Here is a 13,757-nt window from a genome sequence, read left to right on the forward strand (position 1 = left end):
AAAGTTGCATAGGTTAGGGGATACACAGGGACAACTTATATCTTCAGATCAGTGGCACTGCTATGGGCACACGCATGTCCCCACAGTATGCTAACATTTTTATAGTTGACTTAGAATAACATTTCCTTAGCTGTCACCCTCAATTACTCCCCCTTTACTTACTCTACATTAGTGTCATCTTCATCATTTGGACCTATGGTAAAGAGACTCTGGAAACATTCCACAGAGATTTGCACCCCACCGTCAGTCTCAGCCTTGACCATTCCACACGAGAGATCCGTTTCCTGGACATCATGGTACAAATCACTGAAGGCCAAATCAATACCACTCTCTGTTGGAAACCCACTGACTACTACCTTAACCTATGTGCCTCCAGCTTTCATCCAAGACACACTGCACAATCCATTGTTTATAGTCAAGGCCTTAGATGTAACCTCATCTGCTCATATTCTAATGAGACCAAACCTTCAAGATCTCTACCAAGCATTATTATCAACAACTTACCACCTTACTGGCTCATCATGCTATACTCTGAGAGGCTTTCTTAACTTCAGCAAAAGTTTCATTAGGAACTACAGGCCATACCACAGTAATGCTAATTCTCAAACTTTTCCTTGAAACAAACCCCACCGCCAACTTTGTCTGCACATTTATTCTGGGGTCACCATCACTGGACCTAACCACGTCAGTTACAGGATCAGGGGCTCATACTCCTGTACCTCAACAAATGTTATATATGCTACCATGTGCCAGCAATACCCCTCTGCTATGTATATTAGACAAACTGGGGACAATCACTTCACCAAAGAATGAATGGACACAAGGCAGACATTAGGAATCTGAATACACATAAACCTGTCAGTAAGCATTTCAATGGAGTGTACCATACTGTTAACGACCTGAGAATATGCATCTTAAAACAAAGAGATGTTAACACAAGATTACAAACAGAAACATTTGAACTTGAGTTTATACTTAAATTTGATACTTTGCTACTTGGACTCAGAGATAGCAATTACTTTACGCATTACAAAGACAGCTTTCCCATCTTTGATATTCGTAGTGATCTCAGGCAAGTCACTTGACAGGCACTTAAACTGTGTTTACATGTACACAAAATATCCAAATAAGTGGCCCTCTTTTGAAAGAATGGGAGGAGCATACGCACATGCAACACCATCTTTCAAAAGAAAATTGAAGGAACAGGGCTCAGATGTCAAAATCTGAACCCCAATCCTGTATTGGGAAGATGTCCACTTTTCAAAAGACTACATTTGTAGATATTCCATGTCCTGCTGTTTCAAAAGACGAGTCTTCCATACGGCCGGTCAGCTGAAGCATGGGGCCACTCCAGCTAGCAGCAGAGGGGTTCTATGATCCCTGCATTCAGCTGCCTTAAAGCATCATGCATGCAGAAACCCAGTGGCAGGAAGTTGAGAGCTTGCTAGTAGCATCTCCCACACATGCTCCAGCTCCACACTCCCAGTGCTGAAACCATTGTGAGTAACCAGCCCCTGTGTGAGCCCCATGGTGCCCCCTCTGAGATTCCACAGGGTTCCCAGGGTTCTGGGGGGGGGAGAAAAAAGGGCCTCCTCCTGGATGGAGAGGGAGCTGCAGGACCTGCTGGGCCTCTGGAAGGAGCAGGAGGTCCTCCATGAGATGGGGGTGAAGTGATGCAATGCTGCAGCTTTCGGCTGCCTGGCTCAGGGCCTCCTCACTAGGGACCACCTGGAGTGTACTGCAGAACAGGTACGCTTCAAGGTGAAGGAGCTGTGGCAGCACTATGCCCAGTCCAGGGACCAGGCCGACCACTCCAGGGCAGCCCCAGCCACCTGCCCCTATTTCTGGGAGCTCTGTGGCATCCTGGGGTCCCAGGACAGCTCCCCACCACTAGCGCTCCTGGACACATCTGATGACAAGCTGCAGTCAGAGGCAGAGGAGCAGCCCAGACCTGGGATCCAGAAGGGAGAAGGCACCATCTAGTGGTCGAGTGAGGAGGGAGACCTCGCCATCTACACCCCGTCCCGCTCATACAGCCAGGCGACCAGGAGCCAGGCATCCCCAGATGTCACCAAGGGACCCCCTGGTGCATACATGACAGGGCACCCGCTCTGTCAGGTGGGGGCAATGCACCATCCAGTCAGCAGCAAACAGGACCAGTGGCCTTGGCCGCATGCATGCCAGCCCACCATGGTATGTGGCACCCCATGGTGGCCCACCAGCAATGCCCAGCACCCGCCCCCAGAGGTCAGAGCCACAAGCCGCACACAGGGCAGTGGCCAGTCAGTGCCGGACAACACCCAGAGACCATGCACCGCAGGCTGGGAAGGCCCTCCCACATGAGAGGGCCCTTGGACACATCACCAATGGATGGGATGCCCAGCTCATGGGGGGTGGGTTAGCACCCCGTAGGGGGTTGAGTGCCTCAGGAGAGGGTTTGGTGCCCAGTGAGGGGCAGGTGCCAAAGGAGGGGTGTTGGAGCCCCGTGGGGGGGTGCCTCAGGAGGGAAGGTCTCGGGGTGGGGGGGGCAGGCCATGGCCAGAACTCCTCCCGACCATGGCCCATTATTGACATGCTGCCCATCTCTCCATACAGCTGCACCATCCATGGTCCAGGAAAGTCCATCGCTGTTGCTCATCCCCAAGACCCCCTGGCAGATGTTGGAGGTGGCCAGGCACCAGCCCACACCACACACCATCAGAGTCGCAGCCAGAGGGCCCACCACTGGGACAAGGAGGATCCAGCTAGCCAGCGCCAGGCTGAAGTGGAGCAGAAGCACCTGCAGCTCACAGAGGCCAAGCTGGAGTGGCGGAGGGCAGCATGGGAGAGACTACTACACACCCTGGAGGAGCATGTGGCCAATGTCGCCCACCCCCTGGCCCCTCCGGCAGCTCCCCCTGCTGAGCCTGCTCCCACCACTTCCACTGACCCCGCCTCCCCGGGGACTACAGTGCTCGTGCTCCCTGCACCCTCTCCTCCCCACCGGTGCCCCCGACCCCAGCCCCAGTTATGTCCTGCTCCCTCCAGATCCGCTCTCTGCAGCTGGGCATTCCCCTCACCCCAGACCCACCCACACACCCATGGGGGAAACGTGACCCGGCCCTGCTGTACCTCCATAAGTAAAGCCCCAAAGGTAGCCTTGCCCACCCTGAACTGTTGTCCCACAGAGCGGTAGGAGTCTAGGGTGGCCAGTTTACAGATGGCTTTTGCAACCCGTTTCTTCAGGGTGAAAGTGGGTCACATGCAGGTGTCCTGGTGTCAGAGTGCAGGGGAGGGCCAGTGGCAGATCTCCTCGAAGGTCTGCCTCGACATGCGGAAGTTCCGCAGCCACCTTTCCTCGCCCCACTCCCCCAGCATCAGGCTCTCCCTGCAGTCGGTGCTGCTGGGGTGGGTCCAGAGGCACCAACGCACCTGGAGGGGAGCCCGGCAGGGCCTTAGGTGAGGAGACCCCCACAGCCTCAGGGGCACCGCCCAGCCACACAAGTAGATCAGGTGCAGCTGCAGCAAAGATGCAGAGCACTTACAGCAGGGTGTTCAGGATGAGGGTGTCCTCCTGCAGAAGCTGCTTCTGTGCCTCCATCTTGAAGCACGAGTGGGCTGTGCCTGTCTGGGAACAGCTGGGCAGCACTCAGCTCGTGCAGAGTAGAGGGAGGGGCCCTTTAAGGAAGCAGCTGGCTGCAGCCCTGGGAGGGCTTGTCAGCCATGAGACCCCATCAGTGGTATTTCCTGTCTCCCTTCTTTTGAAGGAGGGCTTGGAGCCATGTGGACGCTCCCTTTCGAAAGACAGCGGCAACACTTCAAAAGGGTATCCAATCACTTCCTTTCGACTGCCACTATTTTGATGCCAAATGTCAATTTTCGCCCTTTCAAAAGGGTGCTCATGTGTAGACCCAGCTTTACAGTAAGTAATTTTCTCCTGCCTCCTCCCCACCCTTCATCCCCACCTTCTGTCCCATGCACCTGATTTGTCAGCTTTCATTTCAATTATTTTTTGTTTCTCTCTCTCTTTTTTGTATAATCCTTATATCAATTCACTTTCAGTACTATTTCCTGTACAGCATTATCTCCAGATCTGAAGACATTTTTTTTTTTTTTTTAAGTCTTCGAAGTTCTACATGACTGCTGGTTTGTTTTCCAAGATAACATTTATCAAATTGTTTTGGAGAGTGCAGAACTGCATTGTTTATTCGGCGTTTAAAATTGCTCTATATTATGTCAGGATTGTTGTGTTATTTTATTTCTTTATTCATACAAACTTTCCCTGGTATAATTTAATCCTATTTGCTTTGTTCTAGAGTTCACTAGGTTTTGGTATTGTAAACTTTTATAGTTTTACATTTGTCAATATTATATTTAATTCCTTCTGTGACAGCCCCTTTCCAAATCAAATCTAAATTATTTTTATGTTTTGCTGACTGCAGAGAATTTATTCAGTTTCTTTCATTTTTGGTCATCAGAAAAAGTAAGTAGTCTCCAGTTGTTCTTTGTTTGTGTAGATCATTTTTTTATAAATTAAAACACACACAGCGGCAGCATCCTTTTAAGCACTAACTCCTCTGAACTTCAAATAATACTCTCATTAGTCAGATAGTTATATTTTTTCACAAGAACTATAGCTGCTGTTCCCTGCTTTTCAACTTGCTCTGTAGTTATTCCCATGCTCTGCCCTGAACCCTTGCAGCTGCTTTGACATTAAATAGCAACGTGTCATGAAGAATGTAACAAAAGGTTTTCTGAAATTCTAGATATATTATGTCATGCACGCTGCCATAAGCACCTTGCCAGTCCCCCTTTGTGTAAAATCCTCTCCCCTGAAAAAAACACCAGACAAAAGTATGAAAGAAAATGATAAAAAGCACAATTAATAGACCTCTATTTTTCAGCAATTGTGTAGGTGAGGCACCCCCTCTGATAAAAAGTAACCTTTCAAACACTGCATCCCCATTTTTACATTAATTTGAAAGATTAATGTATTGTTTCTCTTTTATTTTGGTTAGCTGATTGAGCTGGTAACATGCTCAGTAATAATATTGTAACAGCCTTTTTTGCAAATGCAGTCCAGTCAAATACACATATAAACCTTTAATTGGCTGCAATCCCAGCAAATGCCCATCAGAACATGGTTGCTCCGTAATCAGAAGGCAGGAATGAGCTGTCGTTTGTTGTTATTCATTCAGGGTTTGAAAACTACAGATTCAAGGCAATATCACCCTGCTTTTCTTCTTGGGCCCCAACTAAGAAATAGCAAGGGAGAGACAAAACAGAGGAAGGACCCCATTCATGAATGTACAATGTTATTTCTCAGCATTTGGTGCATTGTTTATGCCAACAAAAATTGTGCAACTCCTATTTTCTGCACAAATTACATGTTTCTCTGCTTCATTGGACCCTTTTTTACAGAGGACATAAATGGAGCTTTTGCATTAGGTGGAATAAAGATTGTCATCACTGCCAGCCCAAGCCTTATTATTAAAGCTGAATAAAGCATAAAGCATTTGGCTTCCTCTGGGTTTTTAGAAAGTGGAAAAAAAAGAAACTTTGTTCCCCTCTTTTGCCCCTTTTTTGTGTTTGCTTTGAAGCAAAATTGGAGTTTTTCCAACCAAACCTGTTCTAATTGCTTAATAAACACTAAGGTTATGGCCACACTTGGCCAAAATTTCAAAATGGCCATGCTAATGGCCAAATTGAGGAATAATAATGAGGCACTGAGTTGAATATTCAGCATCTCATTAGCATTCACGTGCTGTCAGCTGCAGCACTTTGAAAATGCCAGTTTTGAACTTGCGCGGCTTGATGTGGCTACATGGGGGTCCTTTTCGAATGGACTCTGCACGTTTGGAAATCCCCTTATTCCTCTCAGCTGAAGGAAATAAGAGGACTCCAAAGTGTACAGGGTCCTTTCGAAAAGGACCCCCGTGTAGCTGCGACGAGCCGCACACATTCGAAAGCAACACTTTCGAAGCACCGCGGCTGGTAGCATGTGAATACTAATGAGGCACTGAATATTCAACTCAGTGCCTCATTAGTATTCTTCGATTTGGCCATTAGCATGGCCATTTCATAGTTTTGGCCAAGTGTGGCCACAGCCTAAGGTTATGATCCACTAAAAGTACCAAATCTGCTAACCTGTCTCATGCAGAAGGTTGTTACAGGTCAATGCACATCTGACTAGCCTATCCAAGGGAAAGGTTAGATTGCTTCACAAAGTAAAGCTATGCAGCTGCATAAGGGAAGAAGAGGTCATGGACTGTGAACTTCCACTGCCCTGGGTTCTCTCTGGCCTGTACCTTTTCATCTCCTACTTGATTCTACAAGCTTACATTTTCAAAGGCAACCCTGGCTTTTGTACCTGACTCGAGCTTGTCATTCTCCTATTGCTGATCATCCCAAAATTCCACTTGAAACTGATGAGAGTGATGCAGGGATGTCCTTAGGCACATACAGCCACATGGGCACTTGAAAATTTTGGTTCAGGACCCCTCACTGGCCTCTGCTGGAAACCACTCTTCTCTGGTCCCTCCCCAATGCTGGGTGGTCTAGCTTCTCCTGGACCCCAGCCCTGCCCCCTTCCTCCCTGGCTCCAGTCTCCAACTCTGCTGTGCTTACCTCCACAAGTCCAGAACAGCACTGACAGATGGTCACTGGCAGTGCAGCTGCCTTGCCCATTGCTCTGGACCCTATTTTTCTGCACCACTTGGTCTCCCCCAACACGTGCCCCCCCACAAACTTATATTGACATTGTTATTTCTGCCTGGTACTTCATGTCATAATGCTCGTGGTGAGCCAGGAGTGGCTAGGAGCTCTAAGAAGGCCATGAGCTCTGGAAAGATGCAGCCCTTACTTGACAGTGGGAAGCATTCCTTTGGCACTTATCACAGCGTCCCCTGTGTAAAAAGACTGATACGTGTGCCAGCAATGAGGCTTGGTTCTGGGCAGTCAATGGTGAAGTGGTGGCTGTGTCCCCTCAATATACTGCATCAGTGACACTGGCTGGTTCCTGCTTCAAGTGGAGCATAGAGGCACTAGTTTAATAATACTGCATAGGTCTCCATAAACCCCCAGGATGATGTTGGAGTAATGAATACTCTGCCCTTGTGAAATTTAAGCCCAAGATGGCATCTTAGGTTAGATGTTGTCAACTAAGGCACCCAAAATCATTGGTTGTTTTTAGAAATTAGGTCATGCAAACTGCATGCATTATGGACACTCTTGGGTTAGACTTATCCCTAGTGGGATACGCTACTGATGGAGATTTAAAAGTAATGGCAATAGCATTAAATATCCATTGAAATGCAGAGACGTTTTGCTCCTCAATGATTCTTCAGGACAGGACAGTGTGTGTGTGTGTGTGTGTGTGTGTGTGTGTGTGTGTGTGTGTGTGTGTGTGTGAGAGAGAGAGAGAGAGAGAGAGAGAGAGAGAGAGAGAGAGAGACAGACTCTGAATGCTTCTCCTTTGTTACTGGGGATTATAAGGAATCCCATTCTCTACTTCCTCGCATGGGAAGGTTGCTTTAAATTTCCTCCAAAACCTTTATATTTCCATTTAGTTTGGAAGGGATGTTTATCAGTTAATCTGATGTATCACTGTCCTGGTTGACAGATTAGGAAGAAAATACTTTAAGTTCACATCACCCTCCTTTTAAAAATTGTTCCCTGCTTAACTAACAAAAAAATTCCACAACAGAAGCAAAACAAGCAAGCAGGTTTGCAAGGCAGCAGCTGTAGCCAAGATGGATACCTGCATTATACCTATTACATCTATAGAAAACATTCCAGCTAACCAGAACCACCAGTACCTCCACCTCAGGAAGATTTTCTTTGCAGTATTCTCTCAAACTGAACATCTCTTCTCTTTCCTGATAGTCTGCTACACACAGAGCACATTTAAAAGCAAACAAATTATCCATTACAGTCATTTTTATGATTAGCTTCTGCTAGCTTGGATGGAGGAGCATCATGGACTATCTTCTGTAAATCACTCCATCCTTTTGGTGTCTTCTCAAGAACTATTACCTTGGAATTATTACAATTTTATTCCCTGATTTAGTAGGGAGAGGGAAAAAAAACTAATTATTTTGACAATTTTATCTGAGGCCTGCAGGTTTTATGTTTGAAAGATATAAAAATAATATCTTGATAAATAATGCTGCAGGTGTACATTTTGCAACTATCACATGGAGGGCTCTTTTAACGTACACATGGGATTCTTCCAGAGGCTGATAAATTCAAAACCAGCCTTACTTCAGGTATGTGTTTTTCTATACCTGCACATGTTCAGAACTCCTCAGCTAATTGGAAAATCATAAGCCTGATGTTGAGGATGTGTGAAAATCTAAGCTCTAGAAACTAGGTTTGATTTAGACGCATGTATGATTTTTTAAATAAATCTTGCACATCTCTCTAAACAACATTGATACCACTCTGCATCCCTACCTCAGAATGGGTCCTGTCTTCGTCTTTGCGTGGTGAGACTGTTTGGAAAGGAAGCTTGGCAACCTTGTATCCCTCTTTATACCTCACTGGAGAGTGAGTGAGTGAGTGAGAGTGTGTGTGTGTGTGTGTGTGTGTGTGTGTGTGTGTGTGTGTGTGTGTGTGTGTGTTCATGCGTGCATGTGAAAGAGGGAAAGAGATTCTGAATGCTAGTCCTTTGTTACTGGAGATGATAAGGAATAAAGAATGATAAAGGATTATATGACCCACATCTGCTTTTTTACTATGAAGGGGAGGATAAGAGAGACAGTTTTACAACTTACATAAAAGTGGAGTTTAGAGACTTAATCTGCATAACCTGGGAGCTAATTTGGTCCAATCCAAAAATGTGCAAATATGAAGAGAGAAACTAATGCAAAATCCCATATTATCATACACTAGGAAGGTACCTATATAGTAATGTTTTTCAAAAACTTCCAAATTACTTAAATGTTGACAAACATTTTAAATATTTAAGAATACAATTAATATTGTTTAATAGATTATATACATACAAATAAATATAAAATATTTGTGATGGTGTGAATCAAGCCCTGAGGCCTCCTGATGGAGCCCCAAACTTCCAGACTTGCCACAGAACAACAGAGAACTCCTTCAAGTTGACTATAGTGACAGCAGAGGAAGCAACCAATCAAGGGCTTGGATTCAGGGCACTCAGGTCCCTGCACAAGTAGCTGGGGAACAGACTGGTGGTCAGTTCCTCTGGAGACCTCAAGCTGGGCAGAGCAGGAGATTGCCTGGATGAGAGAGTGGTACCATAGTGGACAGCTTTATATGGAGAGCTATTTAAGATTGGACTATGATGGAACTCAGAGATAAAGCCCTGAGTTAAGGCTGAGGACACTAATATCTGTCAGAGACCATTCTTGTTCAGAACTGGGAACAGACTTTGGGGATGAACTCAGAAACGCTATGGAGAGGACTCTGAGATGGGTCTCTGTTAAATGTGTAACCTGTATGGGGATTGTTTGATTAACAGACAAGGTGCATGCCTTGGCTTGAGGACTGAGTTGACAAAGAGGTTTCAAACAGCCATGTGCAGGCACATGCACTTGGCCAAAGAGAAAAGGTGCTCATTACAGTATTATATCAGGCCTGCACCAGTGATGAGTAGACTGATGACTCATGAACCGTCTGTGGTAATGATCAAAGGATTGAAAGATCTTGGTCAATAGTTGAAAATGCTCCTTTTAGTTTTAAACCTGCAGTTTGGAGAATCAGGGCAGGAAAGAGGCAAAAAGGAGATGCCTCAGGGGTCATTTATATGAAGTGTTATGACACAGTCCCAAGCAACTCCTTATGGTCCCTGCATTTCATGGAGGTTAAAGAAATGTCTCAGAGGCCGTGTCTACGCTAGCCAAAAACTTCACTAGTGAAGTTTACTAATGAAGCGCTGAAATACAGGAATAAGGGGACTTTGAAGTAGCTGGGGTCCTTTAGAAAAGGAGCCCCATCTGGGCGAGCTGCGCAGTGGCGAGCTGCGTCAATTTTGAAGTGCCACGGTCACCCGCATGCTAATGAGGTGCTGAATATGTATTTCAGTGCCTCATTAGTAAATGGCTATTTCAAAGTTTTTGGCTAGCGTAAATGTAGCCAGAGTCTCACTGCATCCCTTTTGCTCTGCCTTCTAGTTTTTCCCAAGGGCAGGGCACAGCCTGTTGAGCCATTCTCATCATCGGCACACTCATAAACAGGGGGAGACCCCATGTAGGATGAAGATTCCTAATGTATGTTATGGTTCTGTTTAGAACCCTTCTCATTATTCCTAAATTTCATAGTCTGGTATGAGGTCTAACTATCTCATAACATGTATCATGGTTCACAATGCTGTTAGTATGAGTGAGAAATTACCTTTGCCTGTGTTTGAAGGCAAGCAAGGCCATAAACCAAGATGGGGCCTCAAAGTCTGGAGGGAGAGATAGTAGCCCCAGCAGCTGAATTCCAAGGTTGATCTCAGGCCTGACAGAGAGAGAGAGAGAGAGAGAGAATCCTGCCTGCCCTCCCAATTAGATAATTCCCTTGTTTACCAGCCCAGGCTCTCAGATATGAGAACAAAATGTTACAAACAGGTCTGCTTGCACCTGTGGACCATAGCTGTCCAGAAAGAGTCATCATTACTCCCAGGAACACATAATTAGAATCTAATGCATGCTTTGTTTAAGTAAATTGTTGAGGGAAACCACCTGTATATTAGATAAAACTATGAGCTATGGGCAGAGTCTTTCATCCTCCTGCTAGAGCCTACGCAGGGACTTGGGAACTTCCATCCTGTCACTTCCCACCTCCCACTGGCATTATATCTAATCAATTTTAATCAATTGCCTGGCAGTGCCCACTGAGCCTAATAAGTGAAGTGGCACTCTGCCAGTGCTGTGTGTAATGAACCCTCCTGCTTGATTCATACAGTGTCCAGACTTTGCTCCTACACCCCACGTGGGGGTTGGGTCTCCTCCTGCTCCTTCCGAACTATCCCAAAGACTGTGGGCAGTCTGGGGGGAACCCGGACCCTTTCTACTTGATCTGGGTTCTAGCCCAGGTACCCTAGGAAGTTGCTGCTGGAGGGGCTGTCCCCCTCAGCCCAAAGTGCAACAGCTTCTTCTCTGGGCCACTTCCCCCAGTACCTTCTCCTGGTTGCTGCAGCAAACTTTTTCTCTTGCAGGCCCTCCTCCACAGACCTTTCCTCCTTCCTGGTCCATCCCATTTCTCCTTCCCCCTTCTTACCTGGGGAGAAGCCTTTTAAAGGGTTTCACCAGCCCTAATTGGCTACAGGTGCTTGATTAGCCCCAGGTGCTGGATTAGCTTGCTGATGAGGGCTGATCCCCAACAAGCCTCAGTCCCTGGCAAACATAGGCTACGTCTACACGTGCACCCAACTTCGAAATAGCTTATTTCGATGTTGCGACATCGAAATAGGCTATTTCGATGAATAACGTCTACACGTCCTCCAGGGCTGGCAACGTCGATGTTCAACTTCGACGTTGCTCAGCCCAACATCGAAATAGGCACAGCGAGGGAACGTCTACACGCCAAAGTAGCACACATCGAAATAAGGGAGCCAGGCACAGCTGCAGACAGGGTCACGGGGCGGACTCAACAGCAAGTCGCTCCCTTAAAGGGCCCCTCCCAGACACACTTTCATTAAACAGTGCAAGATACACAGAGCCAACAACTAGTTGCAGACCCTGTATATGCAGCACGGACCCCCAGCTGCAGCAGCAGCAGCCAGAAGCCCTGGGCTAAGGGCTGCTGCCCACGGTGACCACAGAGCCCCGCAAGGGCTGGAGAGAGAGTATCTCTCAACCCCCCAGCTGATGGCCGCCATGGAGGACCCCGCTATTTCGATGTTGCGGGACGCGGATCGTCTACACGTCCCTACTTCGATGTTGAACGTCGAAGTAGGGCGCTATTCCCATCCCCTCATGGGGTTAGCGACTTCGACGTCTCGCCGCCTAACGTCGATTTCAACTTCGAAATAGCGCCCAACACGTGTAGACGTGACGGGCGCTATTTCGAAGTTACTGCCGCTACTTCGAAGTAGCGTGCACGTGTAGACGCAGCCATAAAGGCACAGAACCAACTGCCAACATACTTGCCCCCCGCAAAACTACCACTGTCTGCTGTGGGCTGTGGTTTATCACAGTGTCTTCAATTTATCTCTTTCTGAGGCCCACCTCCCAGCATGTTCCAGACTGTGTTCCAGCTGTGCCACAACACCTGGTTTTCACTCAAAAAAGCCACAACCAGCCTTAGGGAGTAGCACACAAGGAAATTGCTTGGGACCCCATGTCACAGAGACCTTTCATAGCTACTTTGCTCAGGCTATGGCTTCAGCTTTGGGTGGTGAGGCTTAGAGCCCATGTCTTCAGCCCTGGGCATTTGGGCTTTGGCTTTCTGCACTGAGCCTACTGAATCTAATGTCTGTCCTGATCAGTGGATCTTCTGATATTACCTCACAGCTCTCTAGGGGGCCACAGACCCCTGGGTGAACACCACAGGATTATATCTTCTGCCTTGTGTCCAGAAATTTACTGTCTCAAACAAAGGTCACAGGCCAAATTCATGGAAATTTACTGGTCTCAAAGGGAGTCCAGTGTCATATGACCATATCACATGTCCTTACATGCATTGATGATTCACAGGACAACCACTGCTCCTATACTCACTGAGGCATTCACACGAAGGCTTATTGGATGGTGGGTTGAATTTCTTCTGTAGTCCCCTGTTAGCAGACTGTCTCTAATGTATATTCTGTCCTGTGAGTAAGCGTTACTCAGCAATACAACAAATGTATAAAATACTCATTTGCAGCCAATACTCGCAACTTCACGTACACAGGTGTTGCATGCATCTAAACAGGATAATCATATTTAGCAAATTGTAACGTCTCCACAAATGCCTTGCATGACTTATTTTGTACAAGGTTTGTTGCAAACATAAAAAACAAAGGTAATATAAATTATATAAATTGTCATATTGAATCATATGTATCACACATGTGCCTCAACAAAGCCTGTTTTACTGATATGGGATTTAAGATTTCTGTAACTTCATTCTTTGCAGACATAAATACCCAACTTTTGAAAATATAGTATTCAAATTTCTACAATACTTCCATGGGAGGGGGGATAGTATGTTAACCAATTGTTTCTGTTGCAGTAACAAATTAGTGTATGTATTGAACAGAACAAAACGTTTTTAATGGCAGTACATCTGTCTTACCAATGGAGTATGTCCCCAGAGAGACTCTAAGTGTTGCAAGCTGCAACCAGTATAGAAGAAGAGGTTACATTGTAATTTTCATTAAAATCTTTTTCATAGGATGGAGGATTGTTGTGATTTCCCCCCGCCATTGCTTTCTTTCTACACTAAAAACACAATTCAGGCCATCTCCATGCAGATTATCCTTTTTCAGGATTCATTAAATGCTGTTTACTGAGGCTTTAACTGGACTCTTTCCTTTCAAATAACCTATGCAGAATGCTGAAAGGGTCAAAACAGTTCAGTATGCTCCTGTATTTCACAGAATAGAAAAGTAGTCATGCCATTGTGATTTCTCATTCTCGTAAGAAGGATGGTAACAAGAACAGAAAATGGCTGAAAATGGTATTGTTCCTGTTTGTCAAATACAATAATTAGAATAAGAAATGCTACAAATTAACTCATTCTCATTACAGCCTCCGTATGATAATTTCATGGTCTTTGTCTGATGCTGTACTCTTGCTAAGCACATTTACATCTCATCAATAAACACATGCAGCAGATCTGCT

This window comes from Carettochelys insculpta, chromosome 1 (assembly GCF_033958435.1).
Source record: "Carettochelys insculpta isolate YL-2023 chromosome 1, ASM3395843v1, whole genome shotgun sequence".
NCBI lineage: Eukaryota > Metazoa > Chordata > Testudines > Carettochelyidae > Carettochelys > Carettochelys insculpta.